At 47.1% G+C, this 27,258-nt stretch overlaps 1 pseudogene; it reads left to right on the plus strand.

The window, feature by feature from the left end:
* LOC130128399 (RNA-binding motif, single-stranded-interacting protein 3-like) overlaps positions 1–6,225 on the plus strand; it is a 219,471-nt pseudogene extending 213,246 nt beyond the window's left edge.
* Positions 6,226–27,258: the final 21,033 nt, after the last annotated feature.

The following is a 27,258-nucleotide window of genomic DNA, read 5'->3' on the forward strand; positions in this document are numbered from 1 at the left end:
GCAGACTACCACATGCCTCCTCCGATACATGTGGAGTTGCCAGCCGCTTCTTTTCACCTGACAGTGAGGAGTTTCACCAGGGGGGCGTAGCACGTGGGAGGATCATGCTATTCCCCCCAGTCCCCCCCCCCCCGAACAGGCACCCCGACCAACTGACCAGAGGAGGTGCTAGTACAGCGACCAGGACACATACCCATATCCAGCTTCCCACCCGCGGACATGTCCAATTGCGTCTGTAGGGACGCCTGACCAAGCCAGAGGTAACACGGGGATTCAAACCAGTGATCCCCGTGTTGGTAGGCAACAGAATAGACCGCTACGCTACCCGGACGCCCCTACAGTAGAGTTTTTAAGAAGTTTACTGACATCCTCATTAAGGAGCCTCACATCAAATGCGCACATACCATCTGCTGCAAACTCAGATTAAATATAATGCGTGTGTGTGTGTGTGTGTGTGTGTGTGTGTGATTGCAAATGTGAAACAGCAGTTATCGCTAATAAGGAACACTTTAAATAGCTCTCAATTTCTCCCTAAACCATGGTCAGGGAAGACCTAAATATTTGGACAAAACTGATGGAGTTCACCATGGCAACCTTTTTCACCAGTCCTGACAACCCCTGACGTGGCGCGGCCTTTAGTGACTGCAGAAACATGTCCTGCTCAGCCTATGACATTAAATAGGTTAACTAATGGTCACAGGGGCAGAGAAAACCTTATCTTATCACATTTTCTTGTTAAATCTCATTTAAATTCCGTTTGCGGCTCTCAGAGAAATATAACATTTGAAATGGATAGTCTCCTTTTGACAAAGTGATTTTGATATAGCTAATTATGCCCGGCTACCCTTCATTTGCTTTCATGCAATCCTCACAGGTGACTGGGCTGAATAAGTTTAAAGAGAGGAAGAAATGAAGACAAAGGGGTCCAGAGGAAATTGGTATGCATGGGTTCTATTCACCACAGAGGAGAAGGTCACTTCACCAATCTGATAGGCCCTTCAAGACAATAGCAGGTCGGGAGATGGAGAGAGGGAGAGACGGAGAGAGAGGGCGAAAGAAGGTGGGGTAGAGAGGGTGACATGAGGGAGAGAGAGAAGTAGGGACAACAAAGAGAGAGCGAGAGCGAGAGAGAGCGAGCGTAACAAGAGTCAAGGAAATTGGGATGTGTCGCCTCACCCTGTCTGGAGTGTGACAGTCCTAAAGGTGCAGCAACCTGAAACACACACATACACACACACACACTCACAATCACAATCACACTCTCATGCAATCACTCACTAACATCCATCCCGGGGCATCCTCCAGGCCATGTGTGGTGACAGCGGGGGAGTTAATCACCCATGTCCGTGGCCTTTAGTTCCTCTCATTAGCGGCGAGCGGCGGAGCCGTACCCGATCCATTAGCAACGCTCCCGGTAATGACACTTCACCAGCACCACCGGGCCCACAGCCAAGAGAGGCTCTATCGCCTGGCGCACCCCACACAGCCCCACTACTACAGCCTCATACACACTCCTACAGGCTTTTATAGCCTCCCGTCGCCTCCTGCCTCCTTTTACCGCTGCCTATAGCCTCCTGCAGCTTTCTGCAACCATCCTGAGCCTCCTGCAGCCTCTTACAGCCATGCCCCTGGCAAGGAGACAAGAGCGGCAGAGAGGAAAACAAAAGAGAGTGGGAGGCATTGTCCTTTAATTTTATTCCTCGGTCCGGAAAAGCAGCAGGAAGAGGAGGAAAGGCGGCCCGATGGCTTTTATCTAGAATCACATCCGTTGGCGCTGTGCTACGGCAGTATTGTGCCAAGCTTTCGTACGCTCTCCCTCTTTCACGAACACACACCCTTGCAAGCATGCACGTACACCCGAAGACACATCATACATGCACACACACATGCACACACACATGCACGTACTCACAAACACAAATAGATGGGCAAATACTCAATTCCATGATCAAATATGCATATGGGGGCCCCTCCATACACAAACATCATGCATGCATCACACACAGACTCTCATACCAAACACACACACACACACACACACCGGACAAAGAGCGGTGTGCACCTTTCTGGTGCTTATTGAGACAGGCAGCCCACACACAAACACAGTCACTCGCAAAGCAAGCTTGTGCTAGCATGCACGGGCGTACTACATAAACACACATGCACGTTAAGTCAGAAAAAGGCCCTCAAAAAGGGTTGTGTCTTCATTCATACTGCATGTGAAATCCCCATGGCCGTCGTGTTTCTACGCCCGTGACTCATCTGTAAGAAGGCCGTGATGGAGTGAGTGAGCTGGTACCCAGTTAAAAGCCAGGCCAGCCATGACTAAAGGAATATAGGCCACATGCAGCAGCACGCTGCCTGCTTTTCCTTTCGACCGTCTTGTTTTTTCCTCTTCTTCTTCTCTTCCCCTTCTGCTCTATCTCTCCATCTGTCTCTCTTCCTCGCTCATTCCCTCGTTACTTTGTCTTTTTTTTTCCGTGTTCTCCTCAGCCGGCCGTGTCAGAGGGCCAACGTGGGGCCTACCTCGCCTGCTCTCTGCCCCAGCAGAAACCCCGCTCTCTCTCTCTCTCTCTCTCTCTCTCTCTCTCTCTCTCTCTCTCTCTCTCTCTCTCTCTCTCTTTCTCTCTCTCTCTCTCTCTCTCTCTCTCTCTCTCTCTCTCTCTCTCTCTCTCTCTCTCTCTCTCTCTCTCTCTCTCCAGCTTTTCCAGCCAAACGCGCACGCACACACATTCTCTTAGTGCCCTCTTAGGGATGCTGAGAGCATAGCAAGCCCGCGTGCCATTGTTTTCTGAGCTAATTGACTGGAATGAGATTTTCAGGCCTCGCCGATATTGATCGTCTCTGGTGGCAACACCCCTGTTGGAGATGATGCATAGTGGAGTTTTTTTTGTTTTTGTTTTTTTATCATTCCACACAAATTTCAGAATATCTGTGTGAGCACATCACATGGTGGCACGTTGTATACCGAGTGGACTGTCGCACAATTTAATGATTGGTTTAATGTCTTCTTGGATATCGGAATTAATTCATTGTCTTCTTTCAGGAAGTGCAGGTGACTGTAACAGATTCTGTGATGCAACAGCAACTAGCACACACGGAGCAGTTCTGATGTGTGCGTGTGTGTGTGTGTGTGTGTGTGTGTGTGTGTGTGTGTGTGTGTGTGTGTGTGTGTGTTACAGTACATGACTGCTGCTGCCGCCGCGGCGCCTATGCAAGGGACCTACATTCCCCAGTACACTCCTGTGCCTCCAACAGCCGTCCCTGTCGAAGTAAGACCCACACGCACGCACACGGTACTTACCCGTAATCAGAGACCTGACGAATGTATATGTATCGTAGAGCGTCATTACACCTCACAAGCCTACTCACACACACACACAGACGCACACACACTTCTAAACAAGCTCACCACATCAACACAGACAGACTCATTAAATAGACGGATTATATTTGAAGTGCACAGTAAATTGCTCTCATCCTGTAAACAAATGGCCTCACACTGTCGACAAATAACGGATGAAAACTGCAAGCGAGGCACGATGAGTCACAAGTTTTATGGCATTTGAGAAAGACATTTGAAGTGCAGGACAGACTTTGTCACTTCCTCGGTTGATGTCTGAGCTTTGCGGTAGGTCAGGCGGTCCAGCCTGAGAAATGATGAGCGCGGAAAGCAGGCAGCCGGCCAGGCAGGCAGGCAGGCAGGCAGGCAGGCAGGCAGGCAGGCAGGCAGGCAGGAGAGAAACGCGGGCGGCTGTCTGGCGGCTGACAGCGCGGTCGTATTCAGATGGACTATCAGTCGTGTATCAGATGACAGGAGCTGAAGTGAGACACACTGCCAGGGTGCTGTCTCCCTCTCTCTCTTCCTCTCTCCCTCCCTCCCTCCGCCAGGCCAGGGGAAGGCCGGGCAGCGGCTCGGCCGCCCTCTACAACACACACATCCCTCAGCCGCGGGGCTCTGGTTAGCCCACCAGCCACGGCCGATGACAGCTTCCCCTGACAGAGCCATCACTCTCCTCTGCCCTTCTCCCTCCTCCTTGGGAGGTCGCTAGCTTGCTCATAAAGGAGCCGGATGGATGGGAGAGACAGATGTAGTTGTAGTTTAGCCCACGGTGCTCCTTACCTATTTCATCCTCACTGTCGTCCCCTCAGTGCCGGCGTGGGTAGCAGGATATATATCAGTGTATCAGCCGGTGTCTGCAGGGCTGATGTATGGACAGGATGCAGTATCCTTGAGAGCTTGTTAAAGGTGATTGAGATGACTCAATGATAGGAGCTATCGGTAAGGCGAGACACTTTAAAAAGGGTTTGTCGGGGAAGAATTACTGCATATAGTCGCCTTGACAGTCTCTAGCAAGTAAAATTTGGAAGAAAAATGAACTATAGGGGAAATAAGTTCAATTTATATTCATAAAGCCCCATTCTCACACACACACAGCGTAATCTGTAAGTTGCGTGGCCATTTTTACACGTCGGCCTCGTGTTGTCAGCGTGAAGCGGATACTCCGGAAAAGTCGTGTCAGCGATTTGCCGACTCGAGATCTACTAACAATTGCGGAAACCGTTCTGAACGATGATGGTTCGGACGAAAGTCAGAGGATTGGCAGAGTCGATCTTAGGTGAGATGCTTTCATGGAAGCAAGTGAACCTCTCAGTGGGAATGTGTGTATGCACCCTGCCCGTGCCCAGAGCGGGAGATCTAGCTGCAAACCAGTAAGAGTAAGACCACATTGTTAAAAAGTGGGGGAGTGGACCGACCTAGGAACGAGAGCTCGACGGTCGGCTGTGCGGTGCGGCGAAAGATGCGGTAGTCTTTGACAAAAATGGAGGACGTCCCACAGGAGCAGGGTGTAGTGAGACAGAAGGCACTGCCATGTTGTGCGTGAACAAATGCTGTGCACAAATCTTACAGAGCGAAGTTGCATATGTGAACAGCGGTGCCGGAAAACTAAATGCTGCAATGTGACGGCATGGAAAGTGGCTTAAGCGTATTACTAATTTACATTGCATTTGACTTCCATATCTGCAGACAGAGAGCCGGCAATTTAGAAGCGTAACTTCTCATGTTAACTTGCTACGCGATAACGTCCTCTCCGTTGAATTTCTCCTAAAAAAAAAACAAACCCAGCAACAACAGGTTTCGTTTTTTGCACATGTGCACGCTTTTCATTTCGAAGTGCTTGAGATGGATGGTGGCTGCAACACGTTTTCCGGTGTGTGTGCCCACAGGGAGTGGTGACGGACGCCTCCCCTCAGACGGTGGCGCCCTCATCACAGGAAGTGGCTGGCCAGCAGCAACAGATCCAGGTGGACAGCGCCGGCGACCATGTTTCTGCTTATTCATACCAGTCCAAGTGAGTGCCGCGAAAACTCCCAACACACGACGGCGGCTTTCCAGCTCCCGTCAGCTCACAGCCAGGCAAAGACGCACGAGCAAACAAATGAGAGATGTTTTTGTGATGCCCAGTTACCTGTTGGAGAACAAATCTGACGCCATCGGCACACTATTCAAATTATTCCAGGCTGCTGTTGTCATCTGTTTGTCATTTTGTCAAGGCGGCCTGCTGACCCGATCGGCTCTGTGAAGCGCGCGTCATCTTTTTTTCTCTCCTCTTTCCCACCGGGCTGTCAGCTGTCAACTCTATCGCTCGTGTGTGTTTGTAATATTGTGCTTTGATTGCAACTTCTCTCTCTCTCTCTCTCTCTCTCTCTACCCCTCTCTCTCTTTCTCTCTTGTCTCTCTGTTTGTATCTGTTTGTCTCTTTCTCTCTCCCTCCCTCTCTCTGTTTGTGTGTCTCTCTCTCTGTGTACGTGTCTCTCTCCATTTGTCTCTGTCTCTCTCTCGTATGTCTGTCTCACTCTGACTCTCTCCGTTTGTGTGTCTCTCTCTACCCGTTTGTCTCTCCGTTTCTCTCGCTCTGTCTCTCTGTTTCTGTTTGTCTCTCTCTCCCTTTGTGTGTGTGTGTGTGTGTGTGTGTGTGTCTCTCTCCCTCTCTCTCTCTCTCTCATCAGATAGCGACGGCCTGAGAGAATGTTCCTGTGACAGCGTTGCCTTGAGACAGGAAGGTGGCTGCACTGAGAATGTGAGGAAAAGAGAAAGAGGAAAGAGATTGCTTCCAGATTGCCCAGGCACCAAAAAAGAGACACTTTTTAATTTCCTACCTGGCCTATGAGGAAAAAAGAAAAAAAAAACAGAAAAAGGAGAAAAAAGAGAAAAGAAAGGAACGGCAAGAGGGAGAGCAAGAGAGCGGAGGATGGGGAAATATTGCTGGGCACAGTGCAAAGAAGTGAAATTGTTTAGTGTGGGAACCTGCCGGAAGGGCTGGGCCGAAGCTTGAAAAGTTTCTAAAAAGAAGAATTCTCACCTGATTAAAAAAAATATATAATGAAAAAAAAACGACAAAAAAAATGTTGAATGCGCTGGTAGGCGATGAGGTTTATTTTGTAATTAGAAAAAAAGAAGAAGAAGGGGGAGTCAAGTTTGAGATACACACAGAGATTGTCTTCCTCAGATATTAAGCTACTATTTCTTTTCACTCTTTTTTATGTTCTAGTGTTAAATTTTAGTTTTCTAGATATATTCAAAAACAAAGTGTTTCTGTTTTGTTTTTTTTTTCTTTCGTGAATCTTCATGGCCTTAATTTGAAGGGCGGCAGAAACTTTTTACAGAGTTAAAAAAAAAAGGAAAAAAAAAAAGAAAGCCTGACGTCCGGTTGGAAAATAAAAGCAAAGGAAATCAGTCTCTTGGACCACTAGGAGGGTACAAGGCACGCGAGGGGTCGAAGAGCGGGGAAAAAAGAATCTATAACATAAAACTGTACAGATTTAATAGAGAAGAGTTGTTTTTTTTCCTTTCTTTTTTTCTTTCCTTTCTTCATTCAGAGAAAACTTTGATAATTATCAGAGGTAACAAAGTGTCAGAAGAAAACAAAGTCTGTGGGGGGGGGCGGCTCTGACGGGGGGGTCGGGTTGGGTGCTAAGAAGAGATTTTTTTCACAGTAAGTAGAAAAAAACAAACATAAGAAAGTGTGCTGCATTGCAGAAGATGCAGCCTGTTGCAAATGCTGAACTTTGTTTTATTTTTTTGTTTTTATTATCATGATTATTATTTTACATGGCGAGGTTGCTGTTGATGACATTAGTGCTTTTTATCTGCGACATTTTACCTTTTTTATGAGCTTTAAGATGTTTTTAGCCCGCTTTGCTTGTCACACTGCAAAAAGAGGAAAAAAACTGAAGAAAAAAAATGACAAAAAAAAACTTAAAAAGAATTCTGAAGAAAAAAAAATCTGGCAGTTTAAAAAAAATTCAAAAAATGTAAAAAAAAAAAAAAGTAGATATACAGTAGGAGCTTACGGTTTAAACCAATCAGTGCAAAAGCAATAGAAGAAATTGTTGACAATTTCTGTAGTCTTTCCTAGATGTGGATCAAATGCAGCCCAAGGATGGCCATTTTTATACCAAAGATGAAGAGACACTCTGAACCAGAGTTTTGTTTTGTTTTTCCTTCCTTTTTCTCAGTTTGATTTTGTCGTTGTTGATGTTGTTGATGTTGATGTTGTTGTTAATGTTGATATTGTTGTTGTTGTTGCTGTTGTCATTGTTGTTTTTAATTTGACCTTGATGGCCGGACCAGTCCTTACGATCCTTCTCAACGTTTTCTTTTGACCGGTTTTAAGCTAATCTTCCATGGTTGTCCAGACTGTCACACACAGACGCAGGCACGCACAAACACACACACACACACACACAAACACACACAAAGGCAAAACATGCGCACACACTATTGCACAAAAACCCACAGGCACCATTACATGCCTGAGGCCACACCCTTCCTGTAAGAGACACACGCTCACACACACTCAGTCAAACATGCATCCAGCTTGTCAGACACACACACACACACGCACGCGCATGCGTGCACCTCAAACAGTATTTGAATGTGTGATGCAACCAATGGCAGTTTTACCAAATGTCTCTCTCCTATCCTCTTTCATTTCTCTTATCCACCACGTCCCGTTCATGAGGCTTTCACACACCACGGGGTGGGTGCATTCCACCTCGCTCACATTCGGAGGCGATAACCTGGGAAACCGATCGGCGGAATGTCACTTTTTTTTCCCGCTCTGTGACCGCTGGTGCATTGCTTCTTGCCGAGTCATCCCGATGATTTCTTCCTCGACTTTTTCCTCTCTCTTTATTTCATTGAATGTGTCATAACTATTACTGAACTCACACTATTCTTCCTGTCTCTCCCCCCCTGAGCCTGGTTCTTGGAATCTATGTCTTCGCTGGCTTTTTGGACCATTACGTTGTCTCTGTTCATCCAAACAGAGCCAGATCTAGTAGATCAAATCACAGACCTAATGGTCGCTGCAAGTAATTCCCCTGTATTTGTTGTACGCTGCTCGGAGCACAGGTGAGACGGGGTTAACGGCGTACAGACAACGCTGAAATTGTCAGCAAAACAAAATGATATACTAATACTGAATTGCAAATGCTTTGCAAAGAAGTGTTAATTCCCTGGCTTTCTTTGTCTAATGCGGCAAGGTAGACCCATGTGGCCATCCAGGTTGTTTCTCCCATTTGCTAAGAATAAATGGGACTAGTATTTCACCCAGGTGTGAACAGAGCAAATCAAATCTGCCTAAATGGATGTCATCTCTGGACATCTATACGCAGCATAGATGGGCACGATGGCCCAGTGGTTAGCACTGTTGCCTCACAGCAAGAAGGTCCTGGGTTCGAACCCCAGGCCATCCCAGGTCCTTCCTGTGTGGAGTTTGCATGTTCTCCCCATGTCTGCGTGGGTTTTCTCCAGGTGCTCCGGTTTCCTTCCACCATCAAAAAGACATGCATGTTAGGGTTAATACTCCTGCCTGTGCCCCTGAGCAAGGCAATGGAAAGAAGAACTGGAGTTGGTCCCTGTGCGCTGCAGCTGCCCACTGCTCCTATACAATAGGAGGGGTTAAATCCAGAAGACATTCGTTGTAAGAATACAATGACAAAATAAAGTGGCTTTCTTCTTCTTTCTTATAATCTAGCTAGCTTGATTTTGGTGCAACACCTTCATGAGGCCGCAGTAACCCTGTGACTCTTGTGACTTCAGACATGGAAGGGTGTGTTGAACAGCTCTGTCGCTCTTTAACCTCCTGAATGACGTGTTGTTGGGTGGTGGTCGGTGGGGAGCGTGGGATTTGTGAGGTCAACAGAAAGACACCCATGGGAGTCAACTTGGTTCCCCACCACCGCCATAACAAAGCTTCAGTGGTAACTCCTGACTCTCCTATAACAGAGTGTCACTCACATCCCCAGTTGTGCCCGGCGTGACAACAAACAATAACTATCTCATCATCACTGGTCTCCATCCCAGAGATGTTCAATGACTCCATCTCTGAGGATCGTCCCTGAAGAAATTGCCTGTGGTACAGCAGCCATTGTACTCCCATTACCGCAGCTTGCGTGTGTCTGGAGTGCTGTGTGTCTGGTCCACTCAGCTGTGCCCGTCTGCCCTGCCCCGCCATGGTGCGACAACACTAAAAAGACCCCCTTTTCTTTCACTGCTTCACTGGCACCATTAATGTGGCAAAGCCAGGCCAGGCTAAAACACCCCCATTCTCTCTCTCCCCCCTCTCTCTTTCTGAGGTTTCTTCTCTTTATTGGATGGTGCAGAAGCAGAACCACAAACCAATTTCCATCAGTCTCGCAATGAGGCTTGACGGGGGCCAATTTGTCTCCCTCCGGGGCAATAGGCTCCACTCTGATGTCTCTCGAAAGACCCCTTTCTTCTCGACAGAGAGGGCGCTTTTTGTTTGGTGACAAGTGCAAGTGAACTCTTACGGCTCATGTGACTCATCCAACAGTCAACCTAGCGGTGTGCTGCATCCTGGGAAACGACAGTGTGCCGTGTACATTGTGGGCAGTCTCTTGTCATCGTGCACGACGATGTTTGTAAGTAACAATCACCTTGTATATCGAGTGCCTTCAACGAAGCTTCCAAATGATTCCAAATACTGTATTATCTGTGCGATACGTGAGGAAACTAGCAAAGCACACGAAAGAGCTCATTTGAACAAGTTGTGCTAAGGAAATGCTACACAAAGCTGCTCTATGGTGCTAAAGAGGAAGCTGTCTAGGGCTTGTGCCTTTGTTGTGTCCACTGGTCTCCGTGATGCGCCGGCCACTGCTGATCAATTGATCAACTTGAATCCGATCTAACAGGCCACTTGTCTATTTAATACACACCCAAGAAAAAGGTACACAGGTCCTTGGAGCGAATTGCACTGTTAAAGCCATACACATGTTGTTGTTGTTGTTTTGTTTTTTTGTGTATGTTTACCACAAATGGAACCACTAACCCCATCATAAAAATAACACTCGTCGTATGTTCTTAAGCAAGCCCCGCATCTTCCATCCGCCAACAGAGGTCAGAGGTCAAACTTTCCTCATCGAAATCAGCTCGGAACCGTCCAGCAGTTTGTTGTCCATTAAAGTCGGCACCCGCCTCTTTACTCCACCCTACACTGACATCCTTTCATCCGCTCTGTCCCTCGGGCGTCTGCGTTTGCTTTCTCGTAACCGGCTTCGACACCCCGCTCTCATCTCCGGGTGGGTGACTATTCCGCCCCACCCTGCACTCCGCTCCGCTTTAGCCGACGTGCGGACGACTTCAGCTTGTCCGTCGGCGATCTGCTCGTCACCGCGGCATGAGCTAGCTAGCCGTGCTGCGGAGTTCTCATTTTCTCATCACCCACGAACAGAAGAGCTGCTGCACACCGACTTGTCCAGTTTTAAGCTAGTGCGTGTGCGTGCATGTGTGTGTGTGTGTGTGTGTCGAAAGTCGATCCACTCAACAGTTAAACTTCTGGACGGGTCACGGTTCAAGTGTAGCTATAACTAATTCCTCCCCATTACGACTGACTTCTACGGCTGCTATTTCCGAAAGCTTGGGGGGGGAGGAGGGGCCTTGGAAGGCTAACGGGAGTGAAGATGCAGTAGTCGCAGATAAGAGAGCGCGAGTGACCGAGATACTAACGAGGCGGCGAAAGATTACAAATAGCCATGAGATTATGAAAACAATGCACAAAAAACAAAACAAACAAACAAGGCGATATGAGCTCTCCCGAATTGCTGTTTGAGATTCGAGAAAGGCGCGAACATTACCGACGACTGTTCTTCCCTCTGACGTCGCGAACCGAATCGGTTCTCCGCCGAGGTTTCGGAGCTTACCTGGACCGGACGAGCTTTGTTAATAGCACAATAAGACACCTTCACGGAATACCGATACTTTGATGGAACTGTACAAAAAGCATAACTGCAGTTAAAAAAAAAAGGCTGCAGTGGGAACACTCTGCTCCCGGCCAGCTCATGTGTCAGCACAAACCAGCAGCCAGCTATAGAGAGAGAGAGGGGGGGGGGGGTTGAAAGAGAGAAAGAAAGAGAGATCATTAGCTCCTGTTGCCGGGCAAAAGTGGTTGGAGCCCAGAGTTTCTCCGTCCTCGTGCAGCAGTGTGTGACGGAGACAGACGCAGTGCAGTCGCCAAAGTCCCTTCCTCTACAGGTGACCAGCTGGACCTCTAATTAAAGAGACACGCTGACCCTTTATGAAACACACACACACATTCTCTCTCTGTCTCTCTCTCTCTCACACACATGCACACAATTGCACACCTACACATCCGCCTCATTGAGCCGCATTCGTTTACCTCTCGTATACCTTTCCTGTGGTTACCAAGTTTGTGCATGCGACATCGTTTTAACTGTCCCTCCAACAACCAGCCACACCCCCCCCCCTTCAGGTGACTTGATCCTCTTCACTCGGCTCAAGTCAACGCCAGCCTCTCTCAGGGTTAGCTAGCACTGAGGAAGACTGTTAAACTGTCATAGGCCCCTCACCCCCAAGCCCACCACCACCACCACCACCGGCTGTATTGGTCTGACATCTGTAACTGGTTTAGCTGATCCAGAACCATTGAGCAGCCCACTGCCACTATCACAGGTTTTTTTTTATATCGCTATATATGTTATACATACATCTACTAGGGGGGATTCGAAGAAGGTGGAAGGAGTCCTTGCTGGCAGGCAATATATACTTGAAAAGCAGACTTTTGCTCAAGAGCACTCAAAGTCCTTTTTTTCCCCCCTCCTTTATCGGTTGTATACAATTACTTAAGCATGGTTGCTTTTTGCCACACAAGATAGCAAAATAAGCAGCACAATGCCAGAACATGCATAGTACAGTAATAAACGACTATTTGAATGTCAGTTCAGTTTAGCCGTCTGTAGTTGAAAACCTACCCGAGACACTTGCTCGATTCACACGTCCGGCGTCCCAGCGAGGCGAAAAACAGTTGCTAAGGATGGATCCTCGGTACCGGTTGATGCATGTTTCTCGCTAAGCGTAGCTTAATGGGCAGAGTGAGGGGACGCAGTGCTTCACCTTCCCTCTCACTCACTCCCCCTTTCAGTCCAATTGTGCCGTCTACGAGGGAAGCTTTGCCATCCTTGGCTACTCTGTAATACACAATAAAGCTGCTTTTTTTTTTAACTGATCCTCGCTCCACAAACACACACACACACACTCACTGTCTGTATCAATCAATGCTGCCATGCTGAGCTCATATTTATGTGGTATGTCCTCTTGGCTATCATAGGAATGAATCTCCCATGGCTGTTTCGTGTCATACAAGGTTCTTGTGGATTCACTCTTTGCGAATGGAGGCAGGGCCCTTCCAGATGTGGAGTCTGTGTTAGCGAAACGGTTGTTCAGAGTCCTGGGCTGCTCGAAAGGTCGATCACATGCACACGAACACACACCACACACACACACTACCCCCCCTTCTCTCTCTCTCTCGCTCCACACACCTTAATGCAGTGGGAAAATTGCTCAAACTACCCCTTATAGGAGAGGGCCCTCACGCTTTTTAATTGATGCTTCAGTCCACCTTTGCAGAGAGCTATCGATTGGCCACACATCCCCAGGAGTTCAGCCGGCCAGTGAGTCGGCAAGCCAACCAACACACTCCTTGCTGAGTTTAAAACAGCTCCCGGCGAACCGAAACCAAAGCCGAGGGTGAAGCTCTCGGTAAAGATCATTAGGAAATGGCCTACAAAATTGTTAAGCGCTACACAGCACAGAGTTTGACCAGATAAAAAGAGGAAATATTTATTAGGACAGCAGAGCGGTTTATATTTGTTTTCATTAAATTTTGGTTTTTTGATTTTTCTTTATCTTTTTCTTGGATTGGTTTTCTTTGTTTTCGCGCTTTTCTTTGTTTCAGCACAGAGGAGGACATGGTCACGCCTCACACATGCTGCTCGGCGTGTGTGATCTTTTGAGAACTATCTGTACATCTGTGGATGTTAGGATTTGACTTCGGTTTTATGAGTTTTTTTCTCTCTCTCTCTCTGATGAAGCTTTCAATAAAAAAATGTGGAAAAAAAAGCAGAAAGGAGCGTTGTTATTTTTCAATCTGCATCGCAAATTACTGCGCTTCATCACAGCGAGCTGTTTTACTGTCCTCAAGCCATTATTATGGAGATGTTTATTATGCACCAAGCGTCCTCAAAGAAGCACACACACACAGCCAGCAGCAGTACCAACCTCTCCATAGCCTATTATCTATATAACTAAATTGCAGTGTGAAGCCGTAGGAGGGCCTATTATTATCATCCAGCCTGATGGCACCAGCCGTGTGTTGACCTTGAGTCCCCCCCACATCCCGTCATAATTACAGCCTTCACAAATGGAGCTAATATCCCTCAACGGGATATCCCCCATCGTGGCTCACTCGTGCTTGATTGGGCGTAAAGTGCTCATAATCAAAGACAGAGGAGGCTGCCGGAGGGAGAAGTGGATCGATGGCGATCAATCCTCTCCTTCGCTCTCATTTAAGGCCAATCAATGGCTGTCCTTGTCACCTCCCAGGGACGTCTGCACCGTCAATGGCACAGCTGAACAGTAGCCAAGAGTCCACCAGCGAGGTGTCTCCGCTTAGGCAGCGGCAGGCTCTTACCGAGACCTCTAAAGCGAGACGTACATTTCAGACCCAAGTAAGGGATTTCGGATACAACCCTGTTTCAGTACAATTTAAAGGGGGGAGGGGGCATCCGGGTAGCGTAGCGGTCTATTCCGTTGTCTACCAACACGAATCACCGGTTCGAATCCCCATGTTACCTCCGGCTTGGTTGGGCATCCTTACAGACACAGTTGGCTGTGTCTGCGGATGGGAAGCCATCCATCCATCCATTAGCCAAATCGCTTATCCCGCTCAGGGTCGTGGGGATGCTAGAGCGTATCCCAGCAGTCATCCCCACAGTCCAAAGACATGTAGGTCAGGTGAAACGGCCATACTAAGTTGTCCCTAGGTATGAATGTGTTGGCCCTGTGATGGACTGGCGGCCTGTCCAGGGTGTCTCCCCGCCTGCTGGCCAATGACTGCTGGGATAGGCTCCAGGAGCCCGCGACTTTGGGTGGGAAGCCGGATGTGGGTATGTGTCCTGGTTGCTGCACTAGCGGCCTCTGGTTGGTCGGGGTACCTGTTGGGGGGGGGGTAGTGGGTAGTGTGATCCTCCCATACACTATGTCCCTCTGGGGAGACTCCTCACGGTCAGGTGAAAAGAAGCGGCTGGCGACTCCACATGTATCGAGGAGGCATGTGGGAGTCTGCAGCCCTCCCCGGCTCAACAGAGGGGGTGGAGCAGCGACCGGAACGACTCGGAAGACTTGGGTAATTGGCTAAGTACAACTGGGGAGAAAAAGGGGGGTAAACCAATTGCCTCTTACTATGTGCAACACTAAAACCCATCCACACAAGCACTGTTTAAAAAAAAATCCGTCCAAATTAAAACGCAAAAACACATGCTACTCAACGCAATGAATGTGCTGTAAGAGCATGCCAAACCAACAGGCGGCGATATAACCCCAACCCTAAAAGCCATGTTGGCCAATCAGGAGCCTGAAGAAAAAAAAACCCAACAACAAGCCAAAAACTCCGTTTTCCCCGTCTTCACGGAGTTTCTCAAAATCTTCTCCCTGGAAGTTTTCCAAACGGTCTGTTTTCAGTGACCTGAAACTACGTTTTAAAAAAATACCCATGTATGTGTGGACAAAGGAAATTTACCCTTTTCACTTTTGAGAATTAGTCCCTCGTGTTTTCTGAATTGGAGGACATGGATTTTGATCGGTTTCGAAGCGGCGTTAAAATAATTTAGCATATTGTTAGCTTAGCTTTTGCTGCCCACGGCTACCGGCAGCACATCCACGACACTGCTTCTGAGCCTCTTGTAGCGCAAATACGCAACGTCCATGGTTGTTAGTCTATAATGTTAACTAATTCACTAACATGTTGAAATATGTAATAATCCCGTGTTATTTCTACTTATATTACTCAATATATTTTTAAAAACCCTATTCATTTTAACCACAGCTGAAAAATCGATTCGGATATAATCCGAGAACCCGGAAATGACAACACACCTCAGAGGCCTGTAAAGATGAATGGAGCGGCTGGGTTTAACTGGGTGTACCTGCATGCGTGCCTATGTATGTGCAGGCAAATCTCGGCCTGTCAGGAGACACAACGCCTTGCGTTCGCTGGCTGTACATACTTGGATTTCTGGTTATGAGAAAGTGCCATATCTTCACACTGTAAATCCAGATTATCTGTTTGTTTCTATCCTTGGCTGTCGAATGTAACTGCAAAAAAGGGGGGAAAAAGATAACAGCATTACATATAATAATTTAAACATTTTACTCTTCTCAAAGATCTCTCCATGGTCCTAAGAGTTTGGGTATTATTATTATTATTTTTCACTGTGCACACACCATGGCTGTCAAATTCCAGAAAAAAATGGCAGCCGGATCCTTTACACAATGAGATGCCACAGATTCAATCTCACTCCCCTGCAGCCAAGCAGCTTCCTTATCTGGTATATAGAGAGAGACGTGGCGGCGGAGCACCACAAGGGTGCAGCATTCCAACACAGATGTTATCTGCTGTGTGGATTTCACTGACGAGAGAGAGGGGGTGAGAGAGAGAGAGACCCCAGATTAAGGACATCTCTGCTTGGGGAAAACTCAGCACAACAACACACCCGGCCTTTTTCCCATCAACCAGCCTCCATATGCTGAATGTGCAGAGATTAGGACGGAGAAGCCCGGACGTGAAGCCGAATGTATCGGTCCCTGCTTACAATTCACGCCACCCGACAAATGTGCATTTATATGGGATGAACACGTTCTTTCAGGTATCCCGGATAAGGAGATGGCGGCAAATCCTGACAGATCCTCCCAGTGACAACAGGCACATGTAATGTGTAATTCAGAGGGCTGAGTACACACTGGAGGAGCGGTCTCTGTACACAGACCTACTATAGGTGATATTGTCGAGTTGTGCAAGTTCCTGTTATGATTTTGTTTGGTCAGCTCGGTTCCCAAACGAGTGGGGATTTTCACGTACTGCAATACAATGGGCTGTAAAAAAGTTTAAATACCCACAGGAACGTACTGGAAAGCCAGTTAAGTGTGGTTCTTCATGACTCTCTTGTGGCGCTGAACAGATTAAAACAGGTGCTGATGATTATTCAACAGCGCTACTTACCCCAAAGCAACCAGTAATAAATAGGATCTGTCACAGCTCAAAACACAAGGCCTTTTGTTGATTGCCCTCCTGTACCAACTGTAATGATCTCGGGGGCGATGAGATGACGGCGGTTGTCTCACGCTCCAGCTAGTTGAGCACAATTGATTTTTACACCAGGCCTAATTGAAGCTGTGAAATTGGGTTGATAGGGACCGGGACCCAATATGACCCTGATCTTCCAGGTGCGGTCCAAAGGGTTTACATCCAATCAAGAATCTGTGATAGTCAGCAAGCAAACACACACCTGGTGCTCTGTAATTAGCTTACATTCAGCAGAGAGAGATAATTAGCTCCGTGTGTGTGTGTGTGGGGGGGGAATCTGCAATGCTGAGCTAAAATCATCTAAATATCACCCAAGAGGAGGTTGGTATGCGTTATGTTTTTTGGGATGCTCATTATTTGCTTAATCTACAAATGTGTGTATGCAACATTAGGCCACTCAGGCTAATTACAAGAAGCCAAACGCGGATATTTAATTAGTTGAAAAATGCATGCTTGGTGTTCCTGCTCTAATCAGCTCTCGCGTATTCACGAGGCGTCACCGCATAGCTAACGTCGTCTAGCCTCTGCAAGACACAAACATGCAGGATTCGAGCAGTCCCACAATGTGGATTAAATTCGTCCCACTGGTGTTCTGCCTGCAGAGAGGGGCGCTGTTATCACGAGCTGCCCTTCAGAACCCGTCCTGATAAACAAGGTGAGAACACGGCATCTCTGCCAAACACGCTCCTCAAAATGACAGGGGGACAAATTAAAAAACACATATCTTGCCCTGTGTCCCACAATGCCACCAGCCCCGAGGGAGCGACAGAAACGGACACACACACACATACACACACTGCGTTTCAATCAGACAGCAACTCGTTTCAATATTTCCAGGATGAATTACCGTCATTGTACTATCGCAGGAATTGGGACGGGAGCCAGGCCCATTGAAGTCCACAATGACATTAGCGGAACAATTAATTCCCATGAGATCCCGTGGGCCGCACGGAAGGCGTTGTTCCCCAGGTGGCATTACACTGGGCCTGTGCCAAGGGCCCATTTGCGCCTTCAATACGCCAGTGACAATGGGTAATAATCGAGGATATGAAGAAAGCCATCGCCTGATGGCTTTTCCATCAGGGTCCTTCCTCCTTTACAGAGCCCTGCGGTTGACCAAAAATGATGTTCTTATTCATCCAAACATCCCAGGGGGGTAGTTACAGTGACCGGGGGGGGCGTCACAACCACCCCCTCGCACCTCGCTCGGAGCGGCCTACTGGAATATTCCATTGTAGAGCTGCAAAGGAGCAGCTCGGGTTTTGGTGCCTTGCTCAAAGGGCGCTTCCGCAGCAGATGTTGGGGAAGGAGGGGGGATCTGAGTACGTTAACTCCTTCTCGTTCCTCCACCCAGATTTTCCCCAGGCGCTCCTCCCGAGGATTTGAATCGGCCCCCTTCAGACATCAGCCCAGGTTAGGTTAACAGTGCCCCCATAAGGTGTTTCTTCAGAAAGCAGCTCCACATGGAGAGACACCGAGGGCACGGTCATAGCTCGCACGACTGAACATGGTGTTTAAGTTTGGCATTCGCAGCAGACTGGTTGTTATGTCCACTCCCTTTCTTCCTCTCATCTTGCCTTTGCACAAACTTCAGGCAGTATTTATTAACATACGCCCAGACTTTTGTGGTTGCTGAGACAAGGGTCATTTTCGAACTTAACTGAATCGAGCTTATACCCATGTCACAGCAATTTAGCGTTCCCCAGCCTCCACATTATACTCTCTCCAATATTGACCTCCGGAGTCATGTTCGAAGATGTACCCTTATTAAATGAGTTAAGAGCCCACTTAGCTGCTCTGATGCTCTCGGCTCTTCTGCCGGTCCCAGCTGTATGATTTGGATGTGCTTATGGCCCATGAGAGGAGCTATGCCAATATCATCTGGCACGGGCTGGGAGTGCTCTGGCCAAAAGGCAGCCACTGGATGGGACACAAGAGCTGCAGCACTCGGTGCAAGTGAATGGAACAAAGTGCAAATCCAGCCAACATATCTAATTTAAAATTTCTGGAAATAAGAGTTTAAACAGAGTCCTGCGCGTACCCGTATGCTTGTGTGTGTGTGTGCGTGCACGCGCGCGCGCCCAAGAGCTGCATCGTTTACAGGGTGTTACTGAAAGTCGAAGTAATCTTGCCATCAAATATAATTCCGCTGCAAATAATGAAACAGTGTAAGGTGTAAAGGTCCCCAGCTCACACAAGCGCTGTTCACTATGCTAAACTGGCAAAACCACACTGTCCTCACGTCACTCCGTCATCCACACCCTGTATGACACCCAATTGTAAAATAACTATTAAATGGTCACACAACCCATTTGGAACTGTACGTGAATATGTCATTTATTTTTTCTAACTAAAATTTCCTGAGTGTCTTTATGGATTTACTCTTCCATAACGGATCGGAGTTATAAAAAGAAAAGATAAGACTTTTATTCAAACCTGCTAGGTAAAAAAGACTATGCTAAAGTATAATCCTTTCGGGGCATCCGGGAGGCGTGGCGATCTATTCCGTTGCCTACCAACACGGAGGTCGCCAGTTTGAACCTCCGTGTTACATCTGGCTACAGACACAACTGACCGTGTCTTGTGGGTGGGAAGCCGGATGTGGGTATGTGTCCTGGTCGCTGCACTAAGCGCCTCCTCTGGTCGGTCGGGGCGCGTGTTCAGGGGAGAGGTGCAACTGGGGGGAATAGCGTGATCCTCCCGGATCAGTCTGCAGCCCGCCCCGGATCAGCAGAGGGGTTGGAGCAGCGACAGGGACGGCTCGGAATTGGCCGGATACAATTGGAGGGGAAAACAGGGGGTGGGGGGAATCCACAAAAAAAGTGTATTTTATATAAATATGTTGCACTTTTGCCCCCTACTGGTAATGAAAGGGCACTGCCCTGAGTTTGTATATACTATACTCTCTTTGCATTGGTTATATTATTTATTCTGTGCGCCCTAACCCTGACCAGCAAGTCCCACTTCTGACACCAATGTAGCGAATTTAGGGGGCAGCCCGGGTACCGCCGCAGCCGGGACGCGAACCCGAATCTCCCGCACCACGAGCGACAACGTTAACCAGTCGACTAAAGGGTCCGACCCGTTAGCCAAGGGCTAGCGAGTCTAGTTATCCGTGGTCGTTACACACACACACACACACACACACACACACACACACACACACACACACACACACACACACACACACACACACACACACACACACACACACATATATAAAATCCTTTCATCCTCAAAACCTTAAAGATCTTTTGCTCAAAATTGCCGTTTTTTAGTTCTACGCAATGGTCATGTTTTTTTTTTGTTTTCTTTGTTTGTTTGTTTTTTTTTACAAACACAGCCAAAGTCAAACTCGGTACACATGAAACTAAAAACCAGGGGGTGCGATCACGCCATACTGTTTTCATATGCACAGACAGGCATCCCTTTCGAACATGTTTAAAGTTATTTGTTTCTTTGAATACAAGCCCAAGATCTCCTCAGCCAGTTTCCACATATAGGACTGTGCAAACCATTTCCTCCCACACGAGCCACTGCAAGAAGCACACAGAAGACATGAGACGAGGGAAAAGGGAGATGAAGGAGGAGGCGGCGGAGGACATCAGAACAGTGAGCGAGCAAGGTACATAGAGAGCGAGAGAGAGAAATGATTCCCTCTTGTTTGCGCCTATAAGCTTTGTGCAGTGTGTGTGAATTCATGTCAGTCTGGGCGTCACGTGTGCATGTCGGTGTATGTTACGTACTTGTGTGTACAGCATGTTGGTCCATCAGATCTTAGTTTTTCCAGCAAATGGGTCACGGCACAGGCAGAATGATGAGGCCTCAGACAGGATGAAGCGAGAGAGCATGATGGGAGGAGGGGCTTCAAGATGGAAAGAGCGATGCAGAGACATCGATGGAGAGGAAAGACGAAGGAGAAGAGACTTGCAAAAAAGTGTTTTAGGTTGAAGGAGTGGGCAGAGATAAAGCGAGCTAGTGACAAGTGGGCTGCAGAGAAGGAGGACGGGTGGGGGGGTGTCAGAAAGGGAGAAACGGAGCAGATGAAGGACTGTACAGGGGGAAGGAAAGAGAATAAGTGGCTGCCGGGGGATTTAGAGCAGGAATTTGAAAGAGACAAAGACAAAGAGCGGGAGAGATAAAATGAGACATTTATCACTTTATTCGACTCTTCCACTATGGCCTGTTGAATCTGTTGAGTCCTGTGAGACTCGGCGTCTCACTCCGGGGATGCGTTGTGGTCCACAGAAACAGTTTGCAGGTGGATAAACAGTCATCCACGAGCCAAAAGGAAGGCCCCATTTGTTCCAGGGCCCGACCCATCACGCTGCACCATGGATTTGTGGTATTGCAATGGGAGCAAGTAAAGACCGCTGATGTGTGTGGTCTCAGCACACATCTCACGCTCCAGAGGCCCCCCAGACACCACCCCACCCACCGTATGTGTTTGTAACTGGCCTGGCGTGTGCACCGACGGATGTGTTGCTAGTGTGTGTGGGTAATATGTGCAAATTAGAAACATGCGGTATTAGGTTTGTTTAGCCTTGATGCAATTTCTAACGCTGAGTATATGCTGTAATCAAAACACGTTGGTGCACAAGTGTCAAAACATTAACACCTCCACGGTGGTGTCATTGATTTGCACTAAACCACAAGTGTATGGTTTCTATGATAAAGGCTATGCTTCCCTTATTAAGTGTTGTTACAACAGTTAACAATTTAGCTTTAAGCATTAGCAAATGCATTGCATGACATTTTTATTCTCTACTTTTAGTCTGTAGTTTATAGAGTCGACTGTTAAAGCATACAAGTATGACCTTGCAGTCTAACCTTACTAGAGTTATTATAGTTCTGCATTAATGAGTGCAGTGTATGTTAGTTCAGTGGTTTAGTAGCAACCCTTCAGAATCTTACATTCTTCTGTGGATATAACTGGTTACAGTCATTGAAATCCAAGGCTCTTTGGTTCGCCTCTCCGCCGGTTAACCAGAGCCCTTGTAGCAGATGTAAGATGGTTGCCCACAGACTGAAGAACGCCAGTCACACCAGGAATCAGGATCTGCACATTTATTCTACAAGAAGTAACATGGGGCACAGTCAGTTCACACACTGGCAAACTGTCTCTCCCCACTTACAAGACCTGCTCAACTTTTTTTTAAAATATACATATAACAAAACACAACTATAAATAAAGCATATGCACACTAAAAGAATCGTTGTCCTTACAGTGGTTACACATTCTAGTTAAAGTAAAAACAAAAATGAAAATAATAAATGTAGCACTGGCTAAAATGCATTTAGACAGAATTAAATAGGCTAAAATTAAGTTAGACACTTAAAATTCATATACATTTGATTAAAATTCATTTAGGATATAAATAGTTTTAAAAATGAAGTTCATGATGTTTAAATATGTTAAAAATATATATGGAAGGATAAAATAGAAAAGTCATAATCTTTACAGTTAAAGGGTTTATGCAAATGAGCATAGTTTGCTTAATATGTACAGGACCAAGCACGTGTAGTCAGTCTAACAGCCTAACTTGATTAGCCGCATTATGTCAGTTTATGTTTTCCTTTGTTTTAACTGGCATGTTCATGATGGCCACCCCAAATTCCATTCTCAGGTAGCAGGGTGGGGCTTGGTTGTAAGCTGTTAGGTCTGGTGCGTTGGAGAACGGCAGAAAGCGAGCGGTCAGATGTTCGAGAGCAAAATGTGTTCCCAAGTTGGTGGTTGACGAACAGTTATCCCAAGGGTTCGGATTTTTGCGATCTGCAACAGGTAAATATGAGATTGTGTATTGCTTTTCATACTGTGGCTACATGTTATAATGTAAAAACGAATTGTGTTGCTAATCGCGAGTAGGCGTTAGCATTAGCATAATAGCCGTTAGCTTTGCATTGTGTTGCTAAACGCGAGTAGCCGTTAGCATAATAGCCGTTAGCTTTGCAGTGTGTTGCTAATTGCGAGTAGCCATTAGTATTAGCATAACAGCAGTTAGCTCAGCTTTGAAGAATTGGTTTAGACGAGCTATTGCTAGCTCGCCACGAAGTAGTGTGAGGACTTGTTGCTTAGGTGATTTATTAGGGGTCCAAGCAGCGAAGCTGGTGGAACCCTATTGTATTTGTTAGGATTATTATTATTTTTCTCCGCTAAAAGTGTGTGAGGCTCAGCAACCGTAAGTCCTAGACCAACCAACTTTGGTACGTGGATTCCTATGGCCCCCCCACTACTCAGGCACCACAAATCACCTATGTCAGCCAGATGGTGGCGCTATAACAAAGGGTCATGCGTAATTCCCACACCATAAGTCAGATCAACACAAAACTGCACAGACCTATGCATCTGAATGTGCTCTACAACTTTGTTATCGGGACCACATATGTCAGCCATATAGTTTGCCCGCCATTTTGACTTGTATTAGTTTGGGCGCGGTTTCTCAGCTAAAAGTGTCTGAGGCTCAGCAACCATAAGTCCTAGACCAACCAAATTTGGTAGGTGGATTCATACGGCCCCCCACTACTCTGGCACTACAAATCACCCATGTCAGCCAGATGGTGGCGCTATAACAAAGGGTCATGCTTAAAAGGCCATAACTCCCACAGCATAAGTCAGATCAACACAAAACTTAATCGACCCATGCATCTCAATGTGCTCAACAACTTTATTATTGGGACCACCTATGTCAGTCATATAGTTTGCCCGCTATTTTGACTTATTTGGTGTGGAAGCGCTGCAGCTCTACATACCACACGCCAGGACACCTGGGTATAACGACATACTTTTTCTTTTTACGGCAGTCAGCTAGGACGCAAGAAATCAGACACCATCTGGTCCAGTTTTGGAAACTCTGGCACATGTTTCTGAAGCAATGGAAGTGTTACGACATTTTAAAAAATTACGGTAATCGTCTAGGACACAGGCGACCCAAGTAATCCGACATTGTCATATCTAGTTGGAAACTCGGGTAGGCTACTGTTTCTGAAGCAAGATTCTTCAATCTTTATTACATTACCAACAGCGGTTTAGTTTCATGTTGAAACGGTAGTCTATTACAGGCTAGGTGTATAAAAGGCCCCCACATATCATAGCATTAATTATTTACGTTGGGTGAAGGTATATGATCATGAGGACAAAACCATTCAAATTGCTCCATAAGGGGCGCAACAGTGCCAATGCTTGGACCCCTCCCAACGCCGCTTGCGGCTTTAATTTGTTTATTTGATTCGGGAGACTATAAGAGAGGACAGCTCCGTTGGACCACTTTGAAGAGCTGTTTTCTGTTGGATTGCTATTTGTTTATTATATATTTGGTGGCATCGCCAGTTATTTTAGTTTAAAATAGAGTAGCATTAAAATAGTTTAAAAGCATACAGGTAATAGCGCCATTTAGTTTGAAACCGTACCCAGGCTCCACCCAGAGTACTACTACACATAGCAGCTTTTTATATAGCTACATGGGACGGGTGTTACACATGGAAAACTATTTTAGGCTACTCATTCAATTCAGTCCTTGCATAAAAGTACACAAGAATATAACAATTTAACACCACAACGCACCTAAAGAAAGTAGCATGGGGCACAGTCAGCTCACACACAGTGGCAGGTTCTCTCATTCCCCTGCAGCAAGTCAGGAAATATGCAAATGGTAAAATCTCCCGACAGATTACACAGATTTAATGGCCGTTTTTACCGACCAAAACCAATCGCAAAACTCAGAACATGTTAGCAGTGATCTATTGTTACATTTCCATAGTTTAATTAAGCCAGGAAAAAAATACTTTTAAACGCGCTATCTTAACCAAGGGATAGAGGGTGTTACAACACGTCTTACCATTTTCGAGAGCTGCTCAACTTTTGCCACGAATTCGCAGCATGTCACTCCTGCATCTCTTGTGTGTCACTAATTGAATTCCCCCTTGCTACAACAAGTAAACCGGAACTACGTATTCCTTCATTAAACAACGTTGGTGAGATACAGACCATAACAGAAGCTATTACACCCAGGTTTTGAAAATATTCACCTAGAGAAAAAAAAAGTAAAATAAAGATGACATGAACAACATATTGACTCAGCTACACCCTCAACAGGCTCTTTGTCAAGAGAGCACCATAAATAAGAGATGCATTCGCTATTCTGTAAATCGCAGGCTCTCCACAGAAATGATACCAATTCCGGGCCGTGTCTGCGGGTGAGAAGCTGGACGTGGGTATGTGTCCTGGTCGCTGCACTAGCGCCTCCTCCGGTTGGTCGGGGCGCCTGTTCGGGGGGAGGGGGAACTGGGGGAATGGCATGATCCTCCCACGCGCTACATCCCCCTGGCGAAATTCAGTTTCAGGTGAAAGAAGCGGCTGGCGACTCCACATGTATCGGAGGAGACGTGATAGTCTGCAGCCCTCCCCGGATCAGGGGTGGAGCAGCAACTGGGACGGCTCGGAAGAGTGGGTACAATTGGGGAGAAAAAGGGGGGGGGGCGATACCAATGCAAGGTAAGAGCAGCGCGTGGGGAGGATGCCATGCTCTTAAGACAATGCTCCAGTGCAGTAGTAGACAATGTTGTGTCTTCTTAGCCCGTGAAAGGTCATTGTTGTCTGAGTGAAGTGGCTGGCTTTTCTGGATTTAAGACGCCCCAAAGGGGAACAGACTCCGTATGCTCACCGTGGGTCAGTGGTCTGTGTCCTGATAGGCTGAGATTGAATTTTCCTATACACACAGTGTACGCGCCGGTATAATGTGCACAATTTAAGGGTACTCAGTGATGCTGACGCTTAAGTGACTATATGCAGACGTGTGCACGCGCACACCCATATACACACTTCTCACCAAAGTCAATAATCTGCTTCCTGAATGCAGTAGAACAGTCTGCCCTCTTCTCTTTCTCTCCCCAGAGTTACAATACATTACACATGTTACAGCTACGGTAGACTAACCCTCTGTTGAACTACAAAGAAAATTCGACATAGGTGAGTCTGGAGCAGGGGTCCCCAAGGGGCCAGGAACACCGGTAAGTACTCTCACATGTGTTTCAGCTCTGTGTGTGCGCACGCGCGCGTGCGTGCGTGCGTGCGTGCGTGCGTGCGTGTGTGTGTGTGTTTGTGTGTGCGTGCAAATGCTTGCAGATGCGTGAATGTTCTGGGGTTTGTTTTTTTTGTCTATATGTAGTGCAAGATTGCTTTCCTTTATTGTGTTTCTGGGTGTGTTGGTGTGTGTGCACAAACTAATCTGCCCACATTGTAGATACACATTTTTGGCTGTTGGCTGACATCAGTGTGTGTGTATCCATGCTTGTATGTATGCGTGCTTGCACAAGTGTGTTCATGTATACGGTATGCGTCTGAATATGATCACTGTCAGAGCTGCAGACCAGGCAACCACTGATAACCATCTGTAGCGACGAGCAGGGAGGGGCTGAGGTGCTTCACATCTCTCTCCACCTAATCTGGAATATGCGTTTTAAGAGGCTTTGATTTGGTTCTACAGAGAGTACTGCTCCAGTTTGATTTGTTTTTCCTCTTTTAAAACGTTTTCCAACAGGAACCTGGGAAGTCAACTATTCTCTCTCATTTTGATACCTCATAAATTGATGGGAAGGGTTGGCTTGGCAGTTACAGACCTCACCGTAAGCGAAAGCAAATGTGCTCAGCATTATGCAAGTGTCCTTGAACAAGACAATGCATCACTGCTTGTATCAGGGGAACTGAAAATGGTGGAATTTAAATTCACACCCAACTGGGTAAATTAAGATAATGTGTGTCCCTGCTGTATGTGCAAAGACATTTCTAATGTAAAAATCCTGACTCCAATTTGGCATTTGTGAGCCACACTGGAACAATAAACCATAAAAATACAGTTTTCTATAGGGCGTCTGAGTGGCGTGGCGGTCTATTCCGTTGCCTACCGACATGGGGGTCGCTGGTTCGAATCCCCGTGTTACCTCTGGCTTGGTCGGGCGTCTCTACAGACACAGTTGGCCATGTCTGTGGGTGGGAAGCTGGATGTGGGTATGTGTCCTAGTCGCTGCACTAGTGCCTCCTCTGGTCAGTCGAGGAGCCTGAATTGGAGGAGGCGTGTGGTAGTCTGCAGCACTCCCTGGATCAGCAGAGGTGGTGAGTGGAACAGTGACCGGGACAGCTCGGAAGAGTAGGGTAATTGGCCGGATACAGTTGGGGAGAAAAAGGGGGAAACCCCCCCCCCCCAAAAATACAGTTTTGTCAAGGACTTAGTCAATTTTTTTAGCCTTTAATGTAAGGCTAATTGCATTATGTGTGTCTAATACACAGTGACAAGTGCTGGAAAAGTAGCTGAGGTCGTAACCTATGCACACTGCCACACATATGAATAATGACCAGCAGGGAGGTGCTCATGGTTAAACCGTGCAAACTTAATCACACTTAACTCTCATGCCCACCCGGCTGTCTCAGAGGAGTCCAGCCTAAAACATCTGCTGACCACAGGAACGCAGCTCTAATACGGAGTTTCCACTGGCAGCGTGAGCTACGTAGCCGTTCCACAACTTGTCTCAGTGCATGTGTTTGGGAAACCGCCCGGCCGGGTTGCCATGACTGATTAGC

The sequence above is a fragment of the Lampris incognitus genome, chromosome 18 (assembly GCF_029633865.1).
Source record: "Lampris incognitus isolate fLamInc1 chromosome 18, fLamInc1.hap2, whole genome shotgun sequence".
NCBI classification, from domain to species: domain Eukaryota; kingdom Metazoa; phylum Chordata; class Actinopteri; order Lampriformes; family Lampridae; genus Lampris; species Lampris incognitus.